A 4,775-nucleotide genomic window follows, 5' to 3' on the forward strand; every position below is an offset into this window, starting at 1 on the left:
TTTTACGGGCTCGCAACTACATAAGGTCATATGAGCGCAATGAATGTGTATTGAGATTGTTACATAGGCTGCTGTACTCATGACGTGAGTTTATAGAAGAGTAAAAGGACAACAATAGTTCCATAACGAGAATGCACAGGTGTATCGTCAGAACGTTGTAATTTTCACGATTCAAGTTTCTCAATCTTTTTCCCAAATTTAATGAGAAGTTAGAATTAATGAAGAAGGATCGGATGCAGCAGAACAGAAGCTGAATTAGACGTAATGTGTACGTTGGCGGGGGAGGGGGCGGCATAAACAGGCGTGTACATGAGTTTGAATCGTACTTGAGTGACAGTGGATTGTGGAATGGTTTGAGACACTCTGTTAGTTCGGTTGGTATCATGCTGGACTGCGGAGTGGAGGGCCGTGGTTTGAATCCCTGACTGGGCTTTGTTGAATTCGATTCGTTTTTGTTTTTTTTCAAGGCTCCAACCTAATATAGTTCGGTCCTTTCGGAGGTGGACGTTAATTTCGGAGGTCCTGCCTCTTGAATAATCTAATAGTGTTGAAAGGGGCGTACAACCCATACACTTGTAGTGGGAATTTTCCGAGAACCGATCTAATTTTCAGTAAAAACGATAATGTTCCAGCTAAACATCTTTACTCACGCACGTTCAAGCGCTTGCACACAGCCATACATTCGCACCCAGTGGCCCCATGCGGTCGATCTGTTACCTCGGTATCTGGAGGCGGTGTAACCTATTGACTCTGACCGGCCTGGGGCGATTGCTAATTAGATGACACGCGGTCGGTCAATGGCCCCCACACTACAGTTAGCGATGTCTTTGTCTCGGAGATCTGAAAAGATATTTAGTCCAGTCCTGCTGCTGCTCCACTTGTTTCAAGATGGATGACCGGTCTAGCCGTTGTCACCGTAGTACGGAAATCATATTGCCAATGACGTCTGGGTCGTGTTTTATTATGTCCAGGAGGTTTTCAAGTTGTGCCGACCTCGACGTCATTTGATGGTTAAATGGGTTTGGGTGAAGAATGATGATTTGTACAAAGACACAGATGGCAATAGAGAAAGATAAAGGAGGCCAAAGCGAGAGAGAGAGAGAGAGATAAATAGATAGAGAGAGAGACAGAGAGAGAGAGGGGGGGGGAGAAATGAAGAGGGGATAGGACTGAGGCAGGGGCTGGGAAAGAAAAGTAATTGAAGAGGGAGAACTAACCAAAGTTAAAGTAATTGACTATATGACAACATTAGTAGCGTTCCGATTTGCTCACAGTATCGGCAAGGAAACTAAAAAGGAAATTGTGAACAGCGACCAACATCTTCTCCGACTTCATGCCTCCACCACGTCTTAAATTCTTCAATGACTACACGCAACCCTATCAATAATTCCTGTCACGTTGAACCAGTATGCGCCCATGTGTTTTGCTACACGATAATTAATAATTCAATCATATGCATGGAGTTGTTTCACGCTCCTTCGGGTTTTTTACGTTTGGTTGCTTTACTGACTTTGCCTAGTTGGGCTGCCAAACGTATTTATCTCTTTTAGTTTTAGTAGAGGTTTTACGGCGCTCGCAACTGCATAAGGTCATATGAGCGCCAGGAGATTAGAGATGTTACAAGAGAGTAACAAACATACAAAAGAAAAAGGGGAGATAAAGACGATAGATGTTTGATAGGGAAGTAGAAGCAAACCACACGAGAGCACCCGCCAACCACTCATGCACTTATCTATCACGCACACAATACAAAGTATCTAATTAAGGTCGTGCCCAAACACAGTCCAGTATAGAGTATACACGATTAAGTATACGCGCCAGATAGTTGGGATGAGATATTTTTCCTTTAACGTATTGATTTTTTCCCAACGAAAAATCGGTATCAGTTTTCAAGTTTGTCCTCTTGCCTCAGACCCACATTGTGCAAGTACATGTATTTTCGTGAAGGTTAGACCGTCGAAATTAAGGTTTGGTTCACTCTACCCTCGAAAGAAGCTGGCCATGTATTAATATTTGGAGATAATTCATCATCCTCGCCATCATTATCAACATTTTTGTAAATGCGAAAAGAAAAACAAACAAAAAAGTATTTGGAGACTTGTTGTTTTTGAAATTGTATGACACAATCGGCGTTTTTTTTTCTTTCTTGTTCGGGCTCCATCATCATCATCATCATCATCATCATCATCATCATCATCATCATCATCATCATTGTATAAAGAAGGTATTAAAACAGTTAAGACCTTGTTGTATTTCCAAAAAAATATTTTTTTCACAGTTCAACGTTTCGCCAATAAGGCTTCATCAGGAACATAGTATTTGAGAAAAAAATAAATGAGTGATGACGCCACAGCAACAAAGTGTTCACTATAAGTTACGTATTGTTGGGATTTGGACAATATCGGAAATATCTTCATCATCACCATCACATAAACAGGCTATAAAAACTAAAGTGCGTACATAAATGTCTGAATATTTAAAGGAGCGGTGAGTACAAATCGCCGGAGAGAAGGGAACACTAAAGACAGAAGTGGTAGAGAGAGAGAGAGAGGGGGGGGGGGGTGGAAAGGTGCGTGGATGTAAGGAATATAATAACAGAAGGGTGCGGTGAACACAAATCGGAAATGCCAGAGGAAGAGAAACACTAGGGCCAGAGGTGGCAGAGAGAGAGGGAAAGGAAAAGAGGGAGAGAGAGAGAGAGAGAGAGCGAGAGAGAGAGAGGGGGGGGACATATTATGCATGGAGGTAAGGAATATAATAACGTCATCATCATCATCATCTTCATCATCATCGTTGTCGTCATCATCGTCTTTTTCTCCTCCTCCTCCTCCATCCCCCCTCCTCCTCCTCCATCCCCCCTCCTCCATCCCCCCTCCTCCTCCTCCTCCTCCTCCTCCTCCTCCTCTTCCTCCTCCTCCTCCTCTTCCTCCTCCTCCTTCATACTTAAGTTGTTATCACCTCCGTATACTATTGGATCTGAGTCCTAATTGTTCCTGTGCTCCTCAATGTCACTTCAGTCAGTGGGTGTGCCCTACTTCTGTATACCGACACCTAGTCTGTCAATAATTGGGTGGTCTACAGAGACCGCCTGTCCATGTCGCGATGATGAAGCGATGGTCAACGATGACTTCGTCCAGGCAGGCAGAAAACGCGTCTTGTCCAACTCCTGCTGCTCCATTTGTTTTGTAGATCGATGGTCAACCCCCTGTCAGCTCGGCGTGAAAATCACTTCGTCAATAATGTCTGGATCGTGTTCGATGACCAGAGAGTTCCGTCTTACTCCCCCTTAGGATACTTTTCTTGGTGTCGAATGTTTTTGGGTTAGGGATGGGTTTTTTTGCGTGGTTTTTTTTTGGGGGGGGGGTGTTGTTACTATTGTTGTTGTTTTGTTATACAGCTTAGGGCTGAGGAGAGAGAGAGAGACAGAGAGAGAGAGAGAGAGAGAGAGAGAGAGAGAGAGAGAGAGAGAGAGACGCATGTGCGAGCGAGGCAGACGGACAGTCAGACTGACAGGATTGTTAGAACAATTTGAATGAGGGGGCGGGGGAGACTAGAGTTATAAGAAGAAAAAGGGGGTCATCAGCCACACATTCTTCTTTTTGCTTTTTTTATTTTGGTCAAGAGGGGAAAAGAGTGAGAGATGTGGAACACATATTTTTGTCATGGCTTGGAGATTCTGTAGAAAAAAAGTACAGGGTGCTGGGAAAGATGTTGATCATTTGGGTTGGGCAGACAAATGCCCGGAAATCTCGCCAGTGCTTTCCACCCACGGGGATGACAGGCCCGGACAAAATCCAATTGAAGCCCGCGAGTCCTTCTTTTCTTGTACCCCACTCCGCACCTTACTCGCTGTTCCTGATTCGAGTTTTTCAGAAGTGTTCGATAAATACGTCGCTCGTTTTAGGGAACCCTGCGGGTTAAGGCCAAGTACGTCTTGTGGCTTTAAGACCCTGTTTCCTGTGACTGAAATTTGTTGCTCAGTGGCGATTCGTAGTTGTGTTGTCTTTATTTGACTGGTCGTTTCCTGAACCGCGTCATCCACAGACTTATGGGGAAATGGAATCATTGACAGCTCTTTGAAAATATGACAACTGCAGAAAAAACAAGACTGCGGGAAACAGAGAGAGAGAGAGAGAGAGAGAGAGAGAGAGAGTGCGTGTGTGTTTATATGTGTGTGTATGTATGTGTGTGTGTGTGTGTGTGTGCGTGTATGTGTGTGTATGTGTGTGCGTGTGTGTGTTTGTGTTTACGTGTGTCGTGGGGAGAGAAGGGTGCGGTGAGATATGTGCCGCTTTAACTCTCTTTTTTGCTGTTTTGTTTATTTACTTTTTTTATTTATTGTCTTCTCATGTAACACTGTACGAAGTACAAATTCCGGTAAGCAACACAGTGCGTATTCCTACCCGCGTCCCGGAATTTTGAGAGCAAAATGTCTTCTCTTCTTTGTATGCAACAGACACCGCGCTTGGTCATCTCGTAGTCGACGTAACATGCCTTCTAATTATATTTCCTATTTCCCACTGGGGAAATCTATAGTTGTATGGGTCTAGGCTTTGCCGAGTTCATCAGAGAGTGGCATTTTGTAGTAGATGTAACTTTGTGTAGCGTTAAGTAATGTCATCGTTGGAACTAGTTTACGGCTAAGCTCCTTATCAGAGAGTGCTGTCCATAGTATGAAGAGATTGAAGAAAAGAAGTCTTGAAGAAAAAGAGAAATATATTACAAAGAAGCGTTGTTTTCTTGTTGTTGGGGAGTTGTTGTTGGGGTTTTTTTTT

General features: G+C 43.7%; 1 protein-coding gene across 3 annotated transcripts in view; it reads left to right on the forward strand.

Moving 5' to 3' along the window:
• The window catches only part of LOC101850639 (transient receptor potential cation channel subfamily M member 1), a 52,746-nt gene that overhangs the window by 23,685 nt on the left and 24,286 nt on the right, over positions 1-4,775 (forward strand). The window lies entirely within an intron of this gene.

This window comes from Aplysia californica, unplaced genomic scaffold, assembly GCF_000002075.1.
Source record: "Aplysia californica isolate F4 #8 unplaced genomic scaffold, AplCal3.0 scaffold00110, whole genome shotgun sequence".
In the NCBI taxonomy this organism is placed as follows: Eukaryota; Metazoa; Mollusca; class Gastropoda; order Aplysiida; family Aplysiidae; genus Aplysia; species Aplysia californica.